The sequence below is a fragment of the Mesoplodon mirus genome, assembly GCF_964341445.2.
Source record: "Mesoplodon mirus genome assembly, chromosome: 3".
Classification (NCBI taxonomy): domain Eukaryota; kingdom Metazoa; phylum Chordata; class Mammalia; order Artiodactyla; family Ziphiidae; genus Mesoplodon; species Mesoplodon mirus.
In genome coordinates this window covers 135,086,987-135,113,746 of record NC_138978.1, presented here as the reverse complement: position 1 = coordinate 135,113,746, position 26,760 = coordinate 135,086,987, and the positions used below count along the sequence as shown (strand labels likewise).

Genomic DNA, 26,760 nt, shown 5'->3' with positions numbered 1-26,760 from the left:
AAGGAATATATCCTACTGAATGTTGAAGAGTAATATATCCTATTATATTGCCTAAGGAAAAGTAAAACTGTCTGTGTCTGAAGAGGAGATGATAATCTAAATGGAGAAAATACCAAGGAATCCACAAAAAGCTTGAGAAATAATATTAGTTTGTAAATGTTTTAGAGTACAAGATCAACACAGTTTTATCACATTATATATTAATAACAAATGTGTAGAAGCTTAAATTAAAATATGTGATGCCATTTACAACTGACCTAAATAAATACTTAAATACAAGCCCAATAAGACATTTATAGGACCTCTATACTGAAAATTACAAAATGCTGATGAAGAAAAATTTTAAAGTCCCAAACAAGTAGGGAGACATACCTTGTTCATGGATTAGAAAACACAACATAATAAAGATGTCAATTCTCCCCAAGTTAAGAGGCTTAACACAATTACTCTTAAAATGCCCTCAAGGTTTTTGCGGATATAGACAAGATTTTTCTAAGATTTGTATGGTAAAAAGAGGCTGAAGAATAGCTAAAACAATTTGTAAAGGAAGATTAAAATGGGAGGAATTAATCCACCCAATTTCAAGACTTTGCAGTAATTTTGGAGGGTAGATACATAGATCAATGGAATGGAATAGAGAACCCAGAAATAGACTGACATAAATACATTTAACCTGTTTTTGACAGCAGTGCAAAAACTATCAAGGAAGAGTAGACATTTCAAAACATGGTACTGAAACAGTTGGACATCCCTCGACAAAAACAAACAAAAAATGAACCTTAACCTAAACCTCCACACCTTACACAAAAATTAAATCAAAGTGGATCATAATCTTAAATGTAAAAGCAGGACATTTTTAGAAAAAGAAATAGGAGAAAATCTTTGGCATCTAGAACTAGGTGAATAATTCTTAGACTTGACACCGAAAGTATGATCAATAAAAGCAAAAACTGATAAATTGGATCTCATCAAAATGAGTTAAAAATGCTTCATAGAAGATCCTTTTAAGTGGATGAAAACTCAAATTACACAGTGGGAAAACATATTGGAAAATCCCATATGAGACAGATGACTTGTATCTATAATATACAAAGAACTCTCCAAACAACTTAAAAAAATCCAACTAGAAAATAGGCAGAAGACAGGAACAGACATTTCATGGAAGAGAATATACACATGGCAAAGAAGCACATGAAAAGATGCTCAACATCATTAGCATTAGGGAAATGCAAATTAAGACCATAATGAGATATCAGAGAATAACTAAAATTATAGTGACAACATCAAATGCTGGCGACTACGTAGAAAAGTTATATCACGTCACTGGTGGAAAACTAAAATGGTTTAGCCACTCTGAGAAACAGCTTGACAGTCTCTTTTAATCCTAAAAGTAGATTCACCCTACAACGCAGTACTTGTACTCTTGAGCATTTATCCAAAAGAAACAAAAACTTAATTAAGTTCCCACAGAAACTTACACATAAATGTTCAGAGCAGTTTTATTTATAATAGCCCAAAACTGGCAACTACCCAAATGTCTTTCAATGGATGAATGTTGAAACAAATTGTGATAAAATCTTATGATAGAATACTACGGAGCAACGAAAAGGAACAAATTATTAATATATGCAAAAATTAAAATGAACTTCAAGGGAATGATGCTGAAGAAAAAAATTTTAAAAGCCAATCTCCGAAGATTAAGTAATTCATGATTATGTTTACATATTATTCTTAAAATAACAAAACTGTGGAGATGGAGAACAGATTAGAAGTTGCCAAGGGTTAGAGATGGGGGTAGAAGGTACAGTGGGGAAACTTTGTGAGGTTTTTGTGGTCCCAGTACAAATAATACAGCACTCTTGGTTTTAATCCCTAAAGATGTTTAAAAACAATTCCTAATAAGAATTGTCCAGATATTTAGCAATGGCAGCAGATTACAGGTATAGCTCCCCAACATGACAACTTCAAAAGAGATTGTACTAATTCAATGCATATGTTAATTTTTAAAAGGCCAGTCACAGTACTTAAATGGTATATATCTTAACGATATTATTCTAAGTATCTAGCTATACCAGATGGACTAGCAGGATTTTCTGTACATTCAATCTTATTTAAGACAGTAAATCTTATAATAAGAGAGTTAAAAAAAGAAAAAGAAAAAACAACAAACCTCAACTACAGTTGGATATTCTCATAGGAAGATGAGGTGAAAATATGTAGCAGTGGTTCAAAAGCTTAAGCAGTGGCACCTAAATTTGGCTGCATATTAGAATCATCTGAAGCACTTTTTAAAAACCCTCACACTGACTGTTGGTCATCCTAGACCAATAAAATAACTTTAAATTTCCTCAGACGATGCCAGTGTCTAGCCAGAACTGAGAACCAGCAGACTAAGCAGAAGGGGATGTTTCTACAAAGATTTCTTAACAATAAGTCCTTTCACCCAATCAGATTTACCTTCCCACAAAGGGGTAAAGAAGGCTAGATGTTGTCCATACTTGCTTCGCTTTAATTAGCACTTGTGACTTGCCCAAATCCTAGATCATGTTTCCCCTAAATTTCATGTTATTCCCTAAGTTTTTCAAATCCAGGGCTAAGGGGTTTGCCAGGATGAGATTTTAAGTGTTCACACAGGGGAAGTCCCTGGCAAACCAGGACAGCGGTCACTCTGCATTGAATTGTAAAGCATCCTAAATAACCCTGCCACTGCTCCCAGATACTAGTCTGTGCCAACCAGTGGAGAAAAGGCATTCTCCATTACTACCACGGCAAATGCTGCTGTACTTGCCTTGGCTACTCCCTATCTTTTCCAGGCGTCACTCCCCTTCACCTGCTGGTGGACGCTTTGTCCAGCTGACAATGCAGATATTTTCAAACTTTAAGGTGAATAAAAATCATATGGAGGGCCTGTTATAACAGAGATCACTGAGCCCCACTAGAGTTGCTGATTCCATAGGGCTGGGATAGGGCCCTAAAACTTGAATATCTGACACATTATCAGGGGACGCTGGTAAAGCTGGTCAGGTTGTTACCGAATGCAGGTTCGTGTGTCTGAAGCACAGTGAGGCCAAACAAACCTAAAGGTTGGAGTCTGGAGAAGAGAAAGGTTTATTGCAGGATCGAGCAAGGAGAGGGATGGTCCGTGTTCCAAAACCCCTGAAATCTCCAAAGGATTTCAGCAAAGCATTTTTAAAGGCCAGGTGAGGGAGGGACATCCCAGGGCATGTGATCAGCTCGTGCACAATCCTCTGACTGGCTGATGTTGAGGCCACAAGGCAGGTAACATTATCCATCCTTAGGTGCCAGAAGGTCTGGGGGCTACATGCTCATGATCATCAAAGAGTTCATTTCTTCCATTGGGTGGTGGTTTTTAGCATCTGAAAACTCAAGAAATATGCCTGAGATACTATTATTTGAGTACTTCAGAGAGAAACTACAATAGAGGATATGGGGGATGGGTCTGTCCTAGGAAGGCCCCATAGGGTACTGCTTGGTTACAAGGTGACCATACTTTGAGAACCACTGCTCTAGTGGCTTGGAATGTTAAGAAAGTAATGGAAGAATCCCTTCCCAGATCTAGATTCTAGTATCACCAGCTATTTTGGTGGGAGGAAGGGTAAGTTTTGTCCTTGCTTGGACTTCTTGTTCATTTATATCAAAGCCTATTTGAGGCAGTACGTTCGGCAGTCCTGCAGATCTGTCTTTTGCTTCAACAGTGTTTGGAATGAACAGACCCAGGGACGTTCCTTGCTCCAGCCCCCGACCACCCTCCAACCTTTCTTCCTTTCGCAACCTTTGGAATCAGACACTCAGCTATCCTCAGCCTCCAGGACAGGCCAACAGCAGTTTTTGAGCTTAGCTCCTTATCACTGATCAACCACGAGTTCCCAGGTTCGTCAGAATTATTCCACCGAGGTGGAAGCCGCCGCCCACCGCCTGTTCAACATGCATCTGTGGACACTTACCTCTCTCTGAGCATCTATTTCGACAGCAACAATGGGACTCTGGACAGTATGGGCCACATTTTTCGCCAACTGGCTGAGGAGAAGTGTGAGGGCGCCCAGCGCCTCTTGAAAATGCAAGACCAGTGCTGCGGCCGCGCCCTCTTCCAGGATGCGCGGAAGCCTTCTCAGGATGAGTGGGGTAAAACCCAGGATGCTGTGGAAGCCGCCATTCTTAGGGAGAAGAATCTGAACCAGGCACTATCGGATCTGTGCGCCCTGGGTCCTGCCCGTGCAGACTCCGAGCTCTGTGACTTCTTGGAGAGCCGCTTCCTGGAGGAGCAGGTGAAACTCATCCAGAAGATGGGCGACCACCTGACCAATCTCCGCAGGCTGGCTGGTCCGCAGGCTGTGCTGGGCGAGTATCTCTTAGAAAGGCTCACCCTCGAGCCAAACAGGAGTCTCTGAAGTCCAGCCGCATCTGAGGAGACCCTCTGGCGTCAGAGCTTCTGCCTGAAGCCCCGCTCTGCAGCCACTAGGCAGCTTTGTAACCGCCCTGGAGCCCTCTCCCAAGCCTTGGACCAAATGGAAACAGTAACGCTTTTTGCAGAAGGAAAAAAAAAGCCTATTTGAAATACAAACAGAATAAAGCGAAAAAAAGAAATATATACATATATTCACGTTCTTTTAACATATGAATTGCCCCACTTTATCTGTGTGAAATAAGTTTGTTCCCATTATTGGGCTGGTTCTCAAGCTTTGCTGCTCGTTTGAATTACCTAAAGAGCTTGGAAGAAAAACATTGGTGTCTGGGTCCCAGCCCCAGAGATTTTGATTCAGTAGGTCTAGGGAGGAGCCTGGGCACGGGGAGGTCTCAGAGTTCCCCAGGTGATTCTAATGTGCAGCAACTTTGTGAACCACCTCTTGGCTTCAATGCAGCTAGTCATCAGATATTAAATCTAAGACACATGGACTACTAGTGTGTGAGCTCTGTCGCTAGGTGTATTCCATTTTCTTCCTCCTGGAAGATTCGTGCCAGGGAAAATGATTGATAGTTGTGTTACTTCTCTGAAATGGATGGAAATTTCCAATTAGCGTGAACAGGGGAGGGTGAATGGGTGAATGCAATAAGGTGTATCATTTACGTATTGCCCTATGTGTATGGCTAGAAGCTTTTGCAACTGAGGTCTGCCCTACTTTTCATGCTGATGGCAATGCTTGTCCTCCTAATGCAGCTGTAAACTTTATAAGCCCATAGGTAGACAGCATCACAAAATATTTACCCCTCCCCACTGGCCCACTCTCAAGCTTCACTCCCCTTCCCCAATACACAAATGTACATCAATGCGCTTGAGACCAATATCAACATACTGACCTTCAATTCTTCTACTTTGCAGCTTCCCTCTTATCAGGAGATGTCAGCATTTAGTGCAAGGACAAATGCTTGCCTCTTGAGGAGTAATGTAGACAAAGCCTCCAAGAGACAAATAGCCCTCAGGGAGGGGGAAAAAGTCTTTCAAAAAGGTTGATGTGGGCCTCCCTGGTGGCGCAGTGGTTGAGAGTCCGCCTGCCGATGCAGGGGATACGGGTTCGTGCCCCGGTCTGGGAGGATCCCATATGCCGCGGAGCGGCTGGGCCCGTGAGCCATGGCCGCTGGGCCTGCGCATCCGGAGCCTGTGCTCCGCAACGGGAGAGGCCACAACAGTGAGAGGCCCGCATACCGCAAAAAAAAAAAAAAAAAAAAGGTTGATGCCCAGAGGAGGCATTTTCAGTCATCTCAGCTTAGAGGTCAAATATCCAAAATTAAAAAGGTTAAAAAAAAGAAGAAGAAAGCAAGGAAGAAAAGAAGGAAACAATTTTCTTATCTCATAGTAATAAGGCAGTTTTCCTTAAAAAAAAAGACTTAAGCCTTAAATTCTCTTTCCTAATCAAAATGTGCTTTTCCATCTTTAGACTATTCCTCTTATATCCTGTATTATTAATGATGTTTAATTCTTGAAATAGCACATGGCTGAAAACAGAAGCTAACCTCTTGTTCACTATGAATTAAATCTTCTTTTCCTAGGACCCGTCTACAATGTACAATTTGGGGTTGGCCAACATAATTATTTTCTCTGAAATACGTTACAGCATTTTGCCTTTTCAATATATACTTATACAATACATTGTTAACACAACATATTTAATATAGTCAATATAGTAAATACAACTATAACACACATGATATGATGCCACTTTGGTGATTTTCTTCATCCATGTAATTCTGAAATTTGACAGTATAGTTTTCATATTCTAATGAGCTGAGTATTACCTTTGCAAGGATAGAAAAATAAAATAAATTCATAATATTCTTGTGTGGTTTGCCCCTGGGGTGGATTACCCTAATGGGGGGATATTTGAGCCTTTCCCCAAGTCATTAAAAATCCTCCAGCGAGCAGCCCCTTGTCCTCTCCAGGGAGTGGGGGGAAAGGATCTTTAATCATAATAATCCTGGGGGGAGAAATCTCGGAAATAAGACATCTGCTTCTGTGCCTTGTTGTTTTGCAGAATAGCAATGATTGCCTTAGCAGCTTCTATTGCCATATGTATACAATAAGTAAATGAACAGAAAATTGAATGAACGCATAAAAGAAGGATAAACCCACCCAGCTTAACAAACCCACTCTCTCACCTGCTGTGCCCCGAAACATGAAAGAAAGAATCACGGGATCATAAGGATTAATAAAATAACAGTCTCTGTTAACAATATTGACAGGAGGTATAAGGATAATTTGTCTGATGTGGGACCAACAGCTTAACTAACTGCTTAATTCTTTTTTTAAGGGCAATTCATTCATTTATTGTTTAAAGATTGCAAGACAACATCTGAATTTTTGTAGCACAATTTAAATGTTTTACTTTTTTGATAAAGCAGAGTATAATAGCAAAAACAATTAGTTTCCAGTAATATCTATATCTCTATTCAGAATTAAGTCTTCCACAGACATGTAACCTGGAAACAAAAGCCTGTTACAATAAGCAAAGCTTCAACGGAGTGGCTACTTTTCGGGCCAGGGAAAGGTTCATCCCTATAGGAGGATGATGTGCTATGTAAAATGGCTGCAAGGTCACAGCCTTGAGGGCGTTGGAAGTCTAGTATCCTATTCCACATTAAGTAGTTCGGGGAACTTCAAACGTCCGTTCATCTGCAACCAAGCTGGCAACCTTTAACTGCTATTTCAAGCAGGTAAGAAATAAATGAAAAGAAATCCCTACATTGATGTTCCTTGATTTACACTGTTAAATGGTTCATTAACATGTAATTCTGGCTAAGAATTACATTTGAGACTCCTTGCCCAGATTTTGGTTAACAGTACAAATCTTTCAGAAATTCATGTTTTTATTAATCAATAATTTGTCAGCTAGGATAGGTTCAGGCATCAGCTGCAACTTCAAAATAGGTGCACTGCCTCAGCGCTTTGGAAAGACATAATCTAAAACATTACTAGCAGACAAAATATCTGTTACTAGACAGCATGTGTGCAGGACAGCAAGACAGAAACATATTCATATGTGCCGCGGACCAGCCTCAGAAAGAGGATTTCACCACCCAGGGTCAGAAGGGACGGGGTAAGGAACTGAAGTAGCACCGACGAATGGGGTCAGAAGGACCAAGACAACTGATGGTTGCAAGGCAAGTTTTATTATGCTACAGTTGCAGATTATATAGACTAGAAAAGGGAAGGTTGCCAGACGGTGGTTTACATTATCTAATGACTGTCTCGGCTCAAGGTTAACTTCCCTGGGAGAAAACCCATAAACCCAGAATCATCCAAAATAACCTGCACGTGCAGGGTGGAGACAGATTGGCTTGTCTCATTTTCCATTCTTTCTGATTTCTGGGCCCTGGTGATTTATCTCCCATGGAATGGAACAAGGAGGGGAACAAGTAGGGACAGTCCCTTCGAGCAGCGGCGGCATGCCTGGCATGTCCGTAGCCTGCTCTCAAGGCTGACTGCTTCCCACAGGTCCCCCTTTTTTATTTTTTAATTTTTGCTGCAAAATAATTCCATGAACCTTAGTGCCGAGAGTAGTATACTGTTGCATGAGGATACGAAACAGACATGAGAAGATTATTATCAATAATAGGCAAATTATGGCCAGGGTAATAAATCCTGACAACCCTCTAGTAATCCACGACTAAGGGTTTAACCACTTTAAATGATCCAGTAAAGTTTGAATTACATCTTCTGGTGAAATATCATCAAGATGTGCATTTTGTATATCCTGAATATCAGCATTTAATTTCTTAAGATCAAGACTAATATTATTATCTGACCAAACACTCAGCAGATGCATTTTTACTTTTTCCCATTCCCAAATACAGTCATTGTACTTGTAAGGAATAACACAAATCCACGTATACTTTGCATGACAAGCTAAACGCATCCTCAATTTTAATGCTGCCATCTGATCTCCAATCCTCAAAATTGCGTTTTTAAATTCATCTAACTTGTTATTAATCTGTAAATCTATGTGACTTTGTAAAGATTAAGCAAGACTGGTATTTTGAGATAATTGATTAGCAAAGTGAGCATGATTAATACTCTGTGAAAGAGCAAGACGGGCAGTAGCCGCGGTAGCAGACAGAGCAGCCAAGGCAAGTAAACTTACTATTAGCCACCGAATAAAGCGTCTCCTTCTCTGCAAGGCTTTGGAGAGTTCCACCCATGCCTGTACTCCCGTATCTTCATACCAAGGTTCTCTCAGATGTACAGGCACCATAACATATATGGGTTGCCTTAGTATAAGCACAGATTGTGTTCCTGCAGAAGGGAACATACAACTGCTAAAAATACAATGAACACAGCTAATATTATATCCTCCTTTGGAAGAATTACCAATGTTAATAGAACCAATCAAAAGTGTATATGGAGGAGCAACACAAGTTATAACAGGTGTATTGGAATAAGTTAGAGCTAGTTTCCATATATCCCAGTTCTTTTGAAATGTGATAAACCTATCTATGATGGGAATAGAAGAGAGAAGAATTGACCCCTTGGTATGATCTGTAGTACACCATATTTGGTTATTATTCCAAGATGCATTGCAACATTCAAAATTGGATCCAGCAAAGTTAATGGTCATAAAAGGAGGAAATTGAGGTTTTGATTTTCTGTTAAGAATAGTAACCTTATGTCCAACTATAAGTATCCCTTGTCCTCCAAGTAAATGCTTCACACAGAAATAATTTCCTGAATCTTCACCTGGAACCTTGGCTATAGTAATAGCGGAATCCCGAAGTGGTGAGGCATATGAGATTCGACCTCTAATATTAATAGCTTGCCCATTTTTATACCAAATGATGGTATCCTTAAGATCCTCTCGTCGGCTGGTAGCCGGGCCTGTAAGAGTCATGTTGGTTCCTGTAAAATGAAGGTTCATGAAAGCAAAACAGTGTAATAAATGAGTGATAACATGTTTAGTAGCTTCTCGGGTCTGTGCTGGAGCACAGAGGAAACCAGAATAAGTATCAATAGTGACATGAACAAATTGTAATTTCCCAAAAGACGGGATATGAGTAACATCCATTTGCCATAAATGACTAGGTGATAATCCACGAGGATTAACACCATAATGTGGAACAGGAAGGTGAGGTAAGCACTGTGGGCATTGCTTAACAATTTGTCGGGCGGCTTCACGAGTAAGGGAAAATTCTTTGCGTAACGTAGCCGCCGACTGATGGTGTAAAGCATGCGATTGCTGTGCTGCTTGTGAAGCAGTTTGATCATAACTTACCATGATATGAGGGTGTCCAGGACATGGACCATGAGTATCAACAGTATGAAGATAATGAATGCAATACCTTAGCCATTCTTGACAGCATGACGAACGGAAAGGAGGAGGACGGTAAATTGGGATATGTCCTGCTTTAGGGAAAAGAGATTGAGGAGGAAGAGGAACTTTAACTTTATTTTTGGGAGGCAAACGCACAGGATAAAGATCACGTGTAGATCGAGTTAAAACATCTGCAGTCGCATTAAGTTTAGACAATGGACCAGTCAAGTTAGAATGAGCACGGATATGCAGAGCTGCAACACGACCATCGTGGGAACGAATAAGCTGTTGAAGCAAACGAAAAGAGGATGATAATTCAGGGTCATTAGTATGTCCTCTGGTCGCAGTCTCCAGAAGAAATAATAAGCTGATAAGATAGTTACTATCAGAAAACAAATTAAAAGATATAGAAGGCAAATGTTTAAAAGCCATAATGACAGCATACAGTTCAACACGTTGAGCTGAAGTCAAGGAAGTTTGTTTAATGAGTTTGGTTCCGTCGTCAATGATTACAGTAGCCACTCCTGAAGAAGAACCGTCTGTAAAAACCAAAGGTACATGAGGAATAGGCTGTTGCCTAATTATAGAAGGAAAGATATAACAGTTAAGTTTGTCGAATTGGATCAATTTATCAGCAGGGTAATGGCATTCCAAGGTACCTGAAAATCCTGCAAGAGCAAGACCCCATTCATTACTATGTTGAAAAAGCCAATTTTGTTGACTAACTGAATAAGGGATAATAATTTGAGAAGGTTCTATACCCAGAAGTTGTAAGCATCTAGTTCTACCTTGCATTATTAGCTTACTACTAAGTTCAAAATAAGGGTTAATAACCTTAGAGGATGTAGTTTTCATATGAATCCATTCAATAATTCCAACAGTTTGCCATAAGATGGCAGTAGGCACATGAGGTGTTGGACAAGCAATTAAATAAATTGGCAGGTGAGTATGCATTCGAGTTAATTGTGCAGAGCTGATAGCTCTATTAACTATTTGTAAAGCTTGAAGTGCTTCTGGAGTCATAGAACGTGAAGTAGAAGGATCTGAGTCACCTTTAAGAATATCAAACAAAGGCTCTAATTGAGCAGTAGTAAGTTTTAAGGAAGGCCTTGGCCAATTAATATCTCCAAGTAATTTTTGAAAATCCTTTAATGTTTTTAAATTATCAACTCGAATTTGCAGTTTTTGAGGCCTAATGGTAGTGTTATCAATATATTTTCCCAAATAGAAAAATGGAGATTGTCTTTGAATTTTTTCTGAGGCAATGACCAAGCCAAATGATTGTAAGGATTGTTGTAAAAATTGAAAAGCAGTTTCTAATAAAGAAATATTATCTGTGGCTAAAAGTATATCATCCATATAATGTATGAGATATAACGTTGGAAACCTTTTTCTCACAGGAGTTAAGGCCTGAGCCACATAGTTTTGGCATAATGTAGGACTATTTGCCATGCCCTGAGGCAATACTTTCCATTGAAATCTCCTCATGGGTTCCTTAAAATTTAAGGAAGGCAAGCTAAAAGCAAAATGTTTTCTATCTTCAGGAAACAAAGGAATAGTGAAAAAAACAATCTTTTAAATCTATAACTAAAAGATGATAATTGTGTGGTATGGCTGTTGGAGAGGGTAGGCCTGCTTGAGGAGCTCCCATTATTAGCATAGTTTTATTAACAGCTCTTAGATCCGGTAATAACCTATATTTTCCAGATTTTTTCTTGGTAATAAAAATAGGAGTATTCCAAGGACTATTGGAAATTTCTAAATGCCCTAATTGTTCCAGTACTAATTGTTCTGCAGCTTCTAATTTCTCCTTTGTGAGGGGCCATTGGTCCACCCATACAGGGTCATCACTCAGCCAAGTAATTGGATCAGCAGTGAGTGGAGGAGAATCCAAGGCCCCTGAGAAAAACACAAACCTTGTCTATCATTTTTTATTTTCACATCAATAGGATAGACAGTTCCTTGTTGATTTGTCCCCAGTCCTTTTGTGGGAAGAAATCCTTGATCCAACATCATATTAGAGACTTGAGAATTTGGACTATAAAGTAATACTCCCATTTCTTTTAATATATCTCGGCCCCAGAGGTTTAAAGGCAGCCTAGGCAAAACATAAGGCTGGAAGTATCCTGAATGGCCCTCACTATCTTGCCATAATAATAACTGACTACTTTGCATAGGAGAAGAACTCTGTCCTATTCCTTGAAGTTCTGTAATAGTAGGACTAACGGGCCAATGTTTATGCCAGTGAATCTGTGTCATAACAGAGACATCAGCTCCAGTGTCTAACAAACCTGAAAAAACCTTTCCATTAATGGTTCATTTCCTTTCTGGACGTTCTTTCCCTACCTTCTGAATCCAGTAGGCAGCATTAGATGATCCAAAAGCCTTTGTGTCTCTCTTTTGATGTTGTAAAATTTGTCCATGAGGTACAAAGGGCAAAAGTAGCAATTGTGCAATTTTATCCCCAGGAGAAATCATTATTATATTTTTAATAGTTTGTGCCATGATTTTTATTTCTCCTTCGAGGTCACAATCTATGACTCCTGGCATAATAGTTAAACCCTTCATGGTGACACTACTTCTTCCCAATAATAGTCCCATCAAACCCTTGGGTAAAGGTCCATAGATGCCCGTAGAGAAGGCCTGAGGACCCATTTCAGGAGTTAATACATATCGGGCGGAGGTACTGTGGTCCAGTCCTGCGCTTCCTGCTGTTTCTCTGGAGAGCAAAGATATTGTGTGTTTTTGTTTTTGGTTAATGTCTGATTGATAGTTTGAGGAGGATACACAGACATTGCCCCTATTATCTGTTGGGGCTGGGGAAGGCCCCGGGAGGAGTTTCCCGACAGTGGTGTTCCATCCTTGTGGGCCACTGAGCGACAATCTCGTGCCCAACGTTTTCCCCTATTGCATTTAGGGCATAAACCAGGGATTTTCTGACCATCTGGAGGGTTTTGAGTAGGGAAGGAAGGACCAGGGTTACAGTGAAAAGATCTACATTCTCCAGCAAAATGACCTGCCTTTCCGCATTTAAAACTAGTCTTTGTTCTCTTTGGATTGTTTTTAAACCCCACTTTAGTTAATGCTGCAGCCATAGCAGCACCCTGTATATAAGCAGGCCCAATGTCTGCACAAAGGCGAATATAATCCTCTAATGTTCCCCGTTTTCTCCAAGGTCGAATCGCAGCCTGACATGCATTATTAGCATTTTCAAAAGCAAGTTGCTTAACTACAATTGTACCAGTGAGTCCATCCACAATGAGCCTCCCCACCGGCTGTAACAATCTATCTACAAAATCAGCATATGGTTCATCAGGTCCCTGTCTAATTTTTGAAAGATCCTCAGTTTTGTGTGTAGAAGATAACTTCCTCCAGGCTTGTAATGCCAAATGATTTATTTGAGGATAAGCAACAAAGGGATAAGTTAATCGATCTTGTAAAGAAATATATGGTCCTTCCCCAATCAGCAGATGATAATCAACTGGAATATCATGGGTAGCATTCTTTTCTGCTTGTTCAGCAGCCCGTTCATAAAAATCAAACTTCCATATTAAATAATCTCCACCATTTAAACAAGCTCGTGCAATAGACTGCCAATCAGCAGGGGGAAGAGCTTCTCCTGTAATAGTGTCAACCATAGCAGTAGTAAAAGGAGCAGTGGGCCCATATTGAGCACAAGCAGATTTTAAATCTTTCAAAACTTTAAAAGGAAGAGCCTGATGCTCCCTAATAGCCTGTTGAGGATTATTAGGATCAGGCCTTTCCGTGACAGGACAACAGAAAATAGGATCTTCTCCTTGTTTTATTGTTGCTTGTACAGCACGTTGCAAGGGACTGAGCATTTTTACAGATGGAGAATTTTGAGGAAGACAGTCCTTACTAATCTGCAGCTTTTCCACTGACTTATCTATTATAGCCATTAGAAAATCATCCTCAGGATATTTCTCTCTTTTATGTTTAAAAGCCTCATCTGTTAAGTCAACATATTCCTCTTCATCTGAAATATTTAAATTAATTAGCTCTTTCGGTTTAGGAAGTGGCGACACAGTAGCTGATAATACAGGCTTTTCTTCTGTCAGAGGCTTATGTTTTTCTGACTTTACATTCAAATCAACACTATCATGAGAAGAACCTAAACATATTTTTATCAGATTCCACAAACTAAATGTAACAACGGCAGTATGAGTAGGCCCTCGAGACTCATAATAAGTTTTTAAATCTTCTCCAACTTTCTGCCAGATTTCTATGTCACAGAGCCACCATCAGGAAACCAGGGAGATACATCATGGATATGCTGCAAAAATTCAGTCAATTGTGAGGTAGAAACTTTATTACCCTGAGCTTGAAACATCAAAAGTAAAACCGGAGCAAATAATTCACGCTCCTTTGAGCCCTTTTGCCCCATCTTATTTTACTTCTGACTGTTGCCTTATGCCTCTATTAGTTTCACTTTTACTCGTGTCCACACATATTTTGCATAAGGGTTCTCTTACCTGCACTTTCTTTTTCTTTTCATTGGCTTCACGCTTCAGGTCCCTGTTCGGGCGCCACTTGCCGCGGACCAGCCTCAGAAAGAGGATTTCACCACCCAGGGTCAGAAGGGACGGGGTAAGGAACTGAAGTAGCACCGACGAATGGGGTCAGAAGGACCAAGACAACTGATGGTTGCAAGGCAAGTTTTATTATGCTACAGTTGCAGATTATATAGACTAGAAAAGGGAAGGTTGCCAGACGGTGGTTTACATTATCTAATGACTGTCTCGGCTCAAGGTTAACTTCCCTGGGAGAAAACCCATAAACCCAGAATCATCCAAAATAACCTGCACGTGCAGGGTGAAGACAGATTTGCTTGTCTCATTTTACATTCTTTCTGATTTCTGGGCCCTGGTGATTTATCTCCCGTGGAATGGAACAAGGAGGGGAACAAGTAGGGACAGTCCCTTCGAGCAGCGGCGGCATGCCTGGCATGTCCGTAGCCTGCTCTCAAGGCTGACTGCTTCCCACACATATGTTGGCTTGTTTAAGCCTCAAGCCCTCGATCCTTTGTTGAAATACAATAATTTCATTCCTATGGTTTTCAATACCAAAAACTCAACCTCCAGGAGGGCTAAAGTCTAATTTGTACTCCAAACCAAGTAGCAGTGCAGTTCGCTACTACTGAGGCTGAATCCATAAAGACTTCAAGACCACGACCAGAAGACAAGTTATTATATATAATACCCTAGAAGGCCTGAAACATAATTATCATATACATAGCTGGTCCTTCAGAGCTTTTCACCTATAACATGTTTTTTGATGAAAGTTATTTAATGTACTGGAGATAACTGTGACTTACTGATCAAATATTTGAATACTTATACTTACCTGGGATTTCATTTCTGCTGAAAGAAAAAGGAAGAACAGGACTCACCTAAAAAAAAACAATCTTTAGAAATGAAAGTAAAAATCTTATCACACACTCTCACTTTTGGAAGCAGCATAGAGGGGCAGTCAACGGTAAAACACTGGTGAAATAGGTCAAAACTCTAGGCCAAAAATCCATTATTATTATCGTCAGTGACAGTACCACAACTCTGCCCTTCATAATTAATAAGCACTCCTAAGAATCTTCATTTGGCACCAGATGATGTGTTGAAGAGAAACACTCTGGGAGGTTGTGAATCACACTTGGTATTTTGTTAGCCAAGTTACAGGAGAATTTTTTAAGTGGGGGGAAGGGAAGAAGGAAACGGACCAGAAAAAGAATTGAAGCCATCATCTACAGACCAACAAAGCACTGAGAGTTCCAAACGTTACGTCAGACACTAAAGTGACTGATAGAGGCTCAAGTGGTTTATAAAACCTATAAAAAGACTACACCAGCAAAGTCCCCATTTATCGGTAGAGTTCAGAAACTAAAACAAGGAATATTTTAGCTTAAAACCTTATCTCAAGAGAATCATATACACTTCACATGAATAAAAATACCTGAAACCAAACATTTTTAAAAGCTCCAATACCCAAAATATAAAGAAAAAAATTAATTCAGAAGACTCAATCAATCCGTGATAATCACAAAACGGCTGGGCAATCTCTATCTCCCTTCCACACTAACCATCCATCCCCTGGAAGACCAAGGGAGATCAGACCTTCCAGACTTACCTTCCAGACCCTCCAGACACCTGGCTGCTGCAAAATTCGATGGAGACTCCTTGTGGAACAGCAGTTTCGCATCTCTTGGGTCTCTCCCTATCGTGATCATGCAGGAAGCAAGTCTGGCTGTGCTATTTCTTATCATTGTCTGTCACCCATCTGCACCATGATATGGAAAAAGTAGTTCCCTTTCCCCCAGAAGGTTGAGGCTCAGCTACAGGGGTAATTCTCCTGGGCACACAGGCATTATTTAGGCCGACTCAGTGACTTCAACAGGCTTAATCATGTGATCAGGTTTGTTGCCAGCTGCATAATGCTCCCACATGTGTAGATAGAGCCGCTCTAGTTCCATTGTGTATTGTTTGGTGTTGAACAGAGGGCTAGATGTTCTCTGCTTCCAGACTTTGCCACGAATTTTCTTCAGGTATTCGAGATCAGTTCCCAGTTTCACAGCTATCTCTTCATATTCTTGCCTATTTTTAGCAATCAGCTCAAGACAGCCTAAACAAGTGAGCTGGGAACCTGCAACTCGGGAAGCAAGAGTCTCTCCTGGCATAGTCACCATGGGGGTCCCTGCCCAAAGGACATCCATCCCTGTGGTGTGGCCATTACAGAGTGGAGTGTCCAAGCAGACATCAGCCAGCTGGCCTCTCCGAACATGTTCCTCTTTAGAAGCAACAGGTGAAAAAATGATACGGTTCAGGGGAAGGCCCACATTTTGTGTGTACTGTTGAATATTAGCTTCTCCTGCTGCTGGAAAACGCAACAGCCACAGTACACTATTGGGAACACGCTTCAGAATATTTGCCCACATCTGCAAAGTAGATGGGTCAATTTTGTATAACTGATTAAAGTTACAGTACACAATGGCATCTTCCGGTAACCCGTACTGAGAACGTGTGGTTGCAATAATGGTACGGGGAACCTCCTCTCCAGTGGCAGCCTTATTGTTGATCAGGGTAGTTGCCAGTCCATTGCTAATACTGAATCCATTCATTGTAATCTGAATTTGTCCTCTGTTAATCATTTCAATAACTGCTTCTGCAACAGTATTCATAGGAATGACAGGCATATTAAGAGCTGTATTACTGCTGTCTGCGTTGTCTTCTCCATCAGGACATTTCATCTTGACTATTTGCACATCTGATAGACTATCAAGAAATGCTTGGAGGTCGATGCCATTCAGCACAATCCGATTGTCATAAAGGTGCCCATTGGACTTAAAATCGATGACGGCTTTTTCCTTCAGGTGAGGGAACATATTAGCATGATCACCAATAAAGAATGTATGGGGCATATAAGCCAGTTTCTCAGAATACTGCTCAGCAACTTCAGCAGGTGACGTTTCCTGATCAGTGATGATATAATCCATGAAAAGCACGCCACTAGTCCCAGGGTACCCCAGCCACATTGCCTGAATAGGAGCTGGCCTGAGAGCAAAGAGTTCATTTCGAGCACCCCTGCTATAACCATTCATATTTACAAGGATGTGTATACCATCTTGATGGATGTGATCAGCTGCTTTCCCATTGCATGGAATCTGAGAAAGATCAGTGAAATGATTGGCTTCTGCCATCACCTTCGCTCGGAAGTTTGTGCCATCATGTGGGCTCAGGGCATAACAGAATATCTCAAATTTATCAGGATTGTGCATGCCTGGAATAGACTGCATAAGGTGAGAAGTAGGATGATTCCCAAAGTCAGAACTCACGTATCCTACACGCAGTCGACCATCACTGAGCTTCAAGTCTTTTGGATGTTCATACGGTGGTTTATGAAGGACACTTATATTAGCCAAGCAGAGGTTCCCATGTCTCTCAGCAATAGCCTTTCTGAAGCCATGAGGAAGAGTATAGAGCATACTATGATGAGGCTGCACAGAAGGCAACCTATTCTTCTCCAACTGGTCAGCCACAATGCTGACCAACTTCTTCATTCGCTCATCATAGTCTGTCCAATCACAGACAACCTGCAGGCAATGAGCCAAATTACAATAAGCGTCAGGAAAATCAGGTTGAAGCTTCAGAACAGTGCGATAAGAAGCAATTGCTTCGGAATATTCCCTGAATCCTGGTGAATGGAAGCCAGATTGCTGTGGGCATCCGCAAATGCAGGGTTGATCTGAACGGCACGAGTATAACACTGCAAGCCTCCCTGAACATCCTGCATCTCCCATAGAGTGTTTCCCATATTACAGTACGCATCAGCAAAGGTAGGACTGATTCGAATAGCCTCCTTATAATGCATCAGAGCTTCGTGCAGTTTTCCCTGCTCCTTCAATACACTTGCTAAATTTGAATGGGCATCAGCAAAGTCTGGGCAGAGCTCTAATGCTTTACGATACAAGCGAACTGCCTCTTCACTGTTTCCCTGTTCTCCTTTGATATTGGCTAGGTTATTCAGAGAGTCTGCATGGGTGGGACACAGCCGGAGAGCTGTATGATAACAATCTTCTGCTTCAGCAACACTGCCCTTCTCTTTGAGAGCGTTGGCTAGGTTGCAGTAAGCATCAGGGAAATGTGGTTGCAATTCAATAGCTCGCCTGTAGGTGTCTATTGCCAGATCCATCAGGCCTTGCTCGTAGTATACACAAGCCAGGTTGCCATGTACCACTGCATGATTTGGACTCAAGCTTAGGGCACGAAGGTAAGCTGCCACAGCTCTGTCAAAAATCCGTGCCTCATTGAAGACATTTCCTAAATTGATATAAGCATCCAGAAAATTGGGGTCAAGGGTGACAGCCTTTTCAAAGTGATGAATTGCAAGCCAAATCTCCCCTTGTGCATTGAAAACACAGCCAAGATTACTCCAAGCTACTGCAAAGTTCAGTTGCATCTCAATTGCTTTCAAATAACATGCCTTGGCTTCTTCTAAGCCACCCAGGGCTTTGAGCAGGTTCCCCCAGGTCACTGCAAACACAGTACAAAGAAGGATTGTACTGAAGAGCAGAGATGTAAGCTTGTACTGCCCCTTCCATGTCGCCTGCTGCTACCAAAGTGGCTGCCAGGTTAATATAACCATCGATGAAATCTGGTTTGAGATGCAATGCATGCCGGTAATGCTTAGTTGCTTCCTGCAACTGCCCTCTTTCCTTGTACACATTCCCCAAATTCGAATAGGCTTCTGCCAGAAGAGGGTTCTGTTTAATTGTCAGAGTACTAAAGTGGGCAGATCTGTCCAGCCTTTGACACTGGAAGTGTATAGATGAAAGTAATAAAAGTACACCAGTATTGCCTGGCTCTTGTCTCCAGAGCTGCATGCAGTGTCTCTCAGATGTCTCAAAATCTCCTGCCTGATATTCTCGATGTGCCAGCTCAGCTAACCCTTGGAAGGAAAGCATACGTTTCGTTGGTTCTGTGCTGTCGGCCACGTTGCCCACAGAAGACGCCATCTGGAGCTTCTGGAGAGAGTGAAAAAAGGGAGTAATGGAGTCCCGCTGCCGCCACTACTGGCAAGAATGTTTCTAGTGGTAGCAAACACGAGCGCAGCAGCCGTACCACTGCTTTGGCACGCTTAAGCAGCGGCAACAGTTACAGGCACCGAACCTTAGGAACTATGGTTGGCCATCTACCTCTCATGCTCTTGAAATCTTAATTCTTAACCCTGCCCTCTTCCACCAGTTTTCTCCTAATCAGGGAATAAAAATTACCTATCCATTTGTCTTAGAAGAAATCAAAAGTCAGTAGGCCAAACACTTTTTAAAATATTGTTTTCTGTCCAGTTGGAAATGAAATACATGATTGACTTTTCTTCATCATTCATATAGTCAACGTGGAAAACATTAGGGTCGTGAATTTCAATACAGTAAGATGAGAAAATTTTAAATTGGCCTTTCCAAACCACTAATAAGTAACCGATGTTGTATAGAATGCTAAAATCTTAGAGACTGAGTTTGATATTTTAAAAGTTCTGCAAACATTAGCTAATTTCTCCTCATCAAATTTCTCATGCCTCAAACCTGAGTATTACTTTTTAAAAGATAAATTTATTTATTTTTATTTATTTATTTTTATCTTGGCTGCGTTGGGTCTTCAGTGCTGCGTGCAGGCTTTCTCTAGTTGCGGCGAGCGGGGGCTACTCTTTGTTGCAGTGCCCGGGCTTCTCATCACAGTAGCTACTATTGTTGTTCCACAACTCTATGGGTTCCTTTTGAGGTCCTACGAAGAACCCTAGAAATTAGTTCATGTAATTATAGGTTTTTGCAAAATTGTCAAAAGTGAGATATTTTAATTTCCATCAGGTAAGTCCAGCGTCTATTTCTTTGTCAATTTTCCTTCTATCATATTCTGCTATGTTGGATCATATTGGATTGGTCACAGGCTTTTTTGAAATCTGGCTAAGGAGATGTTTTTTTTTTTTTTTTTTTTTTTTTCTTTTTGCGGTATGCGGGCCTCTCACTGTTGTGGCCTCTCCCGTTGCGGAGCACAGGCTCCGGATGCGCAGGCCCAGCGGCCATGGCTCACGGGCCCAGCCGCTCCACGGCATATGGGATCCTCCCAGACCGGGGCACGAACCCGTATCCCCTGCATCGGCAGGCGGACTCTCAACCACTGCGCCACCAGGGAGGCCCAGGAGATGTTTTAAGTGAGACTATTATGTGATTTTCAGACACCACCATATGTAATTGACTATATAATATCCCATTCCAGGAATAACTTCCAGTACTCTTACTGACTACTCTACTGACTTAACTAGCACAAGACACAGAAGCATAAGGACAAAAACCACCTTACAATATAGCCATGTCTTGCACTTCACAGCTCTCAAAGCATGTGCGTGTGAAGAAGAAAAAAGAACTGAAAAGTATAAAACCAGAAGTTATTCTGTGGAAAATTATTTCAATCATCAGGCATGTGAAAGATAAGTCAAAGATTCAGTTTTCTTCAATGCTTAGTCAAAACGGAAATTTCCTTCTGTCAAGAATATACTCCAGGGCTTCCCTGGTGGTGCAGTGGTTGAGTCTGCCTGCCGATGCAGGGGACACGGGTTCGTGCCCCAGTCTGGGAAGATCCCAAATGCCACGTAGCGGCTAGGCCCGTGAGCCATGGCCACTGAGCCTGCATGTCCGGAGCCTTTGCCCCACAACGGGGAGAGGCCACAACAGTGAGAGGCCAGCATACCGCAAAAAAAAAAAAAAAAAAACCCAATATACTAGAGGGGCTTCCCTGATGGCACAGTGGTTAGGAAGCCACCTGCCAATGCAGGGGACACGGGTTCGAGCCCTGGTCCGGGAAGATCCCACATGGTGCAGAGCAACTAAGACCGTGTGCCACGACTATGGAGCCTTCGCTCTAGAGCCTGTGAGCCACAACGACTGAGCCTGCGAGCCACAACTACTGAAGCTTGTGTGCCTAGAGCCTGTGCTTTGCAACAAGAGAAGCCACCGCAATAAGAAGCCTGCACACCACCACAAAGAGTATCCCCCGGTCGCTGCAACTAGAGAAAGCCTGTGCACAGCAACGAAGACACAACACACTCAAAAATAAATAAATAAAGAAATAAAAGAATATACCCCATCAATAATGTGTGTAATGGAATGGTGTCAATGAGTATTTTATCAGAATTCCTGTAATGCACAAACCTATAGCAGTACTGAAATCAGTAATGCATTTATAATAGTAAATATTTATGAGGAAGTAATCCATAGAGGTTTTCTCAAAGTTAACAATGAACATTAATGCGACATTATCAATAATAAATTGTGACGCTGAAATAAACTTTTCTAAACTATTAATAACTAAAAGCAAACTCTAATCAACCATGTGAAAAGAAATCTATGTCTATAAACTACAAAGTTTATTTCTTAAAATTTTATTTCTAAAACACATAAACTGTCATATGAGGAGGCAGTTAAAGAATATATAGCTACAAGAGTGGGGAAAAAGTTTTATAGAGACACATCTGGCAGTAGTTAATTTTCAAATGTCATTTTTCTAGATTTTGTGACACCTATAGTATTGATATTTGAAAGCATTTAAAAAATTGTAATTTGAAGATTAGCTACTTCCAGGTAGAGTAAAATATTTTGAAGCAAAACAACATTTCCACTGAGAAAAATTTAAAAAGCCAAATAAAATAGTCAGCATTCAATCAAAAAGTTCTAGACATACCAAGAGATAGAATCATATGACTAAAATTCTAAGAAAAGAACAGATAATACACAAATATTTATATAAGATGTTGTGTATATTTATCAGGAAAAGTCTTTATCAAGAAAAGACTTTAAAATCATCAGAATTAATATTACATTTTATTTATTTGTATATTTTATTTATATATAGATATTTATATATTTATATAAAGAACTTAAAGATAAAGCCCTAGTTAAGGCAGTGACAAAAGCAGTAGCAGTGGCAGTGAAAAGAAATGGTTATATTCAAGGATATTTTGTCAGTAAAAGTCCAAGATCAAATGTCTGACTGCATACATGGGATGGATAGACGGAGTGGGAAAAATCAAAGTTAACTATAGAGGTTCTAGTGAAGATGGGGTTGCCATCACCCAACCCAAGGGGTTGCGATCATCCCCAAGGTCTAGGAGACTGAAAGGGAAGGTCATGGTCGAGGAAAAGTTAATTGCTGGGAAAATAACACTCCCAGTCTCTCCATCTCCTTATACTAGTTTTTTTTTTTAAACATCTTTATTGGAGTATAATTGCTTTACAATGGTGTGTTAGTTTCCACTTTAAAACAAAGTAAATCAGTTATACATATACATATGTCCCCATATCTCTTCCCTCTTGCATCTCCCTCCCTCCCACCCTCCCTATCTCACCCCTCTAGGTGGTCGCAAAGCACAGAGCTGATCTTCCTGGGCTATGTGGCTGCTTCCCACTAGCTATCTATTCCTTATACCAGTTTTGTTTTTCTGCTCATATACGTAGCAGCATTTCATTCAAGGGGAAAGTCATTGATCTGACTGGTCAAATTAAACACCATAGTTCAAGGCACATTTACAGTGGTTAGTTCCTCCACAATTTAGAAAGTAACGTTCACAGTTTCCCTCTTCCTACACTGTGGAACACATTGGCCATTCCTCCAAAGTTTCCACTCCATAGAGTGGACCAGAGATGACGTCAGCCCAGAACTGAGAGCTTGGCATGAGATGGTGTCAACCCCACCTAGAGCTCTGGCATAAGTTATGACCCAACCCAGCTCTACAGAGAGTTCTGCATGGAATCTTGTCTCAGCCATAATAATGTGATTCTGTTTTTCATTTGGTTTTCTTCTTTGCTTAACTTTCCCTGGCCACTCTGACAAACAAAATTTCAGGCAATCCTGGGCCACTCACTAACTTTATTCCATCTAATGTTATCCAGATTCCCAAGAAAATGACTAACTATAAAGGGGGAAATTTGGAACATGGTGAGTTTTAGGTGCCTGAAATATACAGGTAACTGAATCCAGTTAAGTAGCAAATTATTTGGATCTCAAATATGCCAGTAGAAGAGCAGACTAAGCTCAATTTAATGTACTCTTACTGGAGACACATGTAAATTCTGGGTCAGTTTTGAAAATGTTAAAAGCACATAGCTGAGATTAAAAGAAAGAAAGGAACACCTGCATGTTTCAGAAAGTAACAGAGAAATTAAATCCAGAGAAATAAGAGCAGACTGATGTGTATGGGTTCCGTTCCTTAGTATAGGCCTTATGTACATAGGGGCTGGAGCTAGAAATCTAACATTACCTTGAGGCCAGGAATTTAGACTCAGGATGGAACAATATGGAGAAGTTAGTACAGATATCCTACAGAACTTTCATGAGGAACTGCTTAGTCCATTAAGAGGGCCAAGGGAGGTGGTGAGGAAGATTGATATTTCTTGAAATCCTTCAGGTACAGAAAACATCAACACCTCTGAAAAGTAGGCCTGTCCTTCCCAGAGTTGTGATGGCCAGGTTGTCACTAACTTGTAAGGCCCTGTATGAATCAGAAACTGCAAGGAGAGTAATTCAAAGAAAACCAGATGCAGGATGGGTGTGGCAATAAATCCTAGGACCCTATCAGAAACAAAATTAAAACCACTCTAGAGGGAAATTTTAACAAACCAGGGCAGAGAGTATCCTAACCAGAACAAAATAATAATTCTGAGGAAGTTACTTTACTTATTTAAGTAAGATTCAATGCATTTCCATGGCCAGGCCCTTTTGAAGAATTCTAAAACATATACAAACAATTCATTTACATCTTATATATCCCACCACCCAGAGCAAAATTCACTTAAGAACTGTACTGGTGGAAATTGGGCAGCACTATGGAGAAAATAATATGTGTTTACCATCAAAAAACATGAAGGTAAGAAAGATAATGTCTAATTTTTTAATTATCCTGTGGTTTCTTGAAATCTTTTGGAAACCCAAACTAGAGAAACCTAGGAGGAAATGAAGATTTAAATATTTAGAGATTTATCAACTCATCTATAAAAGCTTTATTAATCTCTTCTTTTAATAACATTCCTGAGAGGTATAAATGTGTCCAGTGATAGGGTTGAATAAGCCTGAGAGAATTTCAATTGTTTACTATTCTTGGTCAGCTCTTAAGACCTTTCAGGAGCATTTTGATTTTCATGGCCTCATCCAACAAAAGCAGGATATTTTACAGAAAGTCCTGGTCCACTTTTCGGCTTGCTTTTGTGTTTATGTTTTTGGTTTTTTCACATCGGGCGGTACATTAGGCTACCTATTGCATACTCCCTCATTCATGCATGCATTCATTCAAACAATATTGACTGAGTTGAGACATTTAATTAACACTCAATAAATGATGTTTAGATGAATGAATGCGCTTTCTATCAAAGTAAGTGTAAGTACAGAGAAAAATTACAGAATGTATGATCCCAGCCCCACAAAAGCTTATAACTGTGTTGAGGATATAACATATGCTGATGAAATAACTAATATATCATATTGGACAGTGTCTAAGTTCAAAAATGAGTTTTTATAAATAATCAGAGCCTAAGGAAGACAAAGAAGGGACAGTTCATTATGGGTTGAATCTATCAATAAATGTACATTTCAGATGAGGTTTGAGATTGACCTCAAAGAAGAGGACTTAGATATATGAACAGAGAACAAAAAAGGCATAGTGATAGCATGTGCATAGACAGTGTGGCCAATATTTATGTTCTTCATTAAAGATAGTCAGAGATAACCCAAATGTAACTGTTTCCATGGGTCCATTCTCAGTATCCAAAGAAAACGGCAAATCCTATCTTAGTAAAACTAATGAAAAACACAGTCTTTAACAAAGAGATTGTGAAGGAAAGGGGGAGAGAAAGGCTTGCATCCCACACCACACAACAAAACTTATTGAATTATTTGTTTAATTTTCTCCCTCTGAAAATTTCCTCTCCCTCTCTCTGTACGCGTCTCTTCTCCCACATCTGGCCACACTCTACCAGCCATCTTTCCAGATCTTTCCAGAACTCTCCATCCTAGTTTCATTAGGCCACAATTTAAACATCTCACAGGTCTCCAGGATGCATCCCCATCACTTATTCCACAAAGACAAACAAAGGACACTTCTCAGGATCACGTTTCTTTGAAGGAAGAGGTCATGAGGAGTGATTATAAATAATATAAGGTGGAGAGCAGTGACTTAAAATACCATTTTTCACCTTAGAATGTGAATACAGGGAACTTTGGGAAACTAGAAAATCTAGAAAGGATTCACTGATAATTATTTATGTTCAATGAATAAAATAAAATGTAATAATATGCCTAAACTCTGACAGATTCACTTTTTCAAAAGTTGCTTTCACACACTTTCACTATTGGGATGTTTGATAAACACACCTTTCCTTCTTTACTTTCTTCTTTCTTTGCAGATACTGGCACCAAACTTTCAAACAATAACAACCTTCCCATAAGTCCCTTGCCAGGCAAGATTAAGGTATAACAATCCAAACAAAGTTTTGAAGAAGATAACTGGTTGAAAGCACAGGAAAAGAGCTGGGTTTCTCTTATTCAACAGTCACATAATGAGTAATGTGCGAATTGGTTTCAAAAGTCTCTCTGCATGAGGGGCTAAGGTTAAGATTAGAACTTCTGAGGCCAGAAGAGCAAAATGACTACAACAATCCACATATTTTCAAGAGCTGCCCTTTGGATGTGAGGCATTGGTTTTTCCCACTATTTTTTCAGCAACCCAACTGGTGTCTTTATTAAACGACATAAGGGAATACAGTGTGGCCAAGAAGGCTTAGATTTCCTTAGCCCCAAGTCAGATATTCTCCAGTGACTGTCCACTCAAATGAAAAAGAGAGATTTACAAGAGGAAACTGGATACAACTGAGTGTACTTTAATTTTACCTGAATTATTTGTTTTGTTTTCAATTCTCCGCTGAAGTGCCTACATTAATATATTTTTAAGAACATTTCCTTAAGTTGAAGTATTCATTCAGTATATTCATTTACTATAATTTAGAAAAGCCAAATGATTTAGGCAAATTCATTTCTATATTGCCACAACAGTGTATTGTATTGTATTAATGACACCTAGCAGTTCTTTACGCAGATACTAACTCAATTAGAAGGCAGAACAAGGATACCTACCCATTCAGGGAAGGAAAGGTCACTTAGCCTCTGTAGCTCTCTTAGGTCTCTTATCATCACAGTAACAAACTGAAGACTGAAAACCATATGATCAACTCAATAGGTGAAGAAAAAGCTTTTGAAAAAAATTCAATATCCATTCATGGTAAAAACTCTCCAGAAAGTGGGCATAGAGGGAACATACCTCAACATAATAAAGGCCATATACGACAAGCTCATAGCTAACATACTCAATGGTGAAAAGCTGAAAGCATTTCCCCTGAGATCAGGAACAAGACAAGGATGCCCACTCTCACCACTTTTATTGAAGGTGCTTTTGG

The 26,760-nt window shown here is 40.3% G+C and overlaps 3 pseudogenes across 3 annotated transcripts in view; all 3 read left to right on the top strand.

The window, feature by feature from the left end:
• Positions 1–4,409, top strand: part of LOC309800869 (ferritin light chain-like) — a 42,983-nt pseudogene extending 38,574 nt beyond the window's left edge. Inside the window, exon 3 of the transcript in view lies at positions 3,885–4,409. The product of the transcript in view is annotated as a ferritin light chain-like (transcript). The remainder of the gene's footprint in view (positions 1–3,884) is intronic.
• Positions 1–26,760, top strand: part of LOC309799247 (centrosomal protein of 78 kDa-like) — a 780,309-nt pseudogene that overhangs the window by 711,784 nt on the left and 41,765 nt on the right. The gene's annotated exons all lie outside the window — the stretch shown is intronic.
• LOC309800867 (centrosomal protein of 78 kDa-like) overlaps positions 1–26,760 on the top strand; it is a 720,575-nt pseudogene that overhangs the window by 674,763 nt on the left and 19,052 nt on the right. The window lies entirely within an intron of this gene.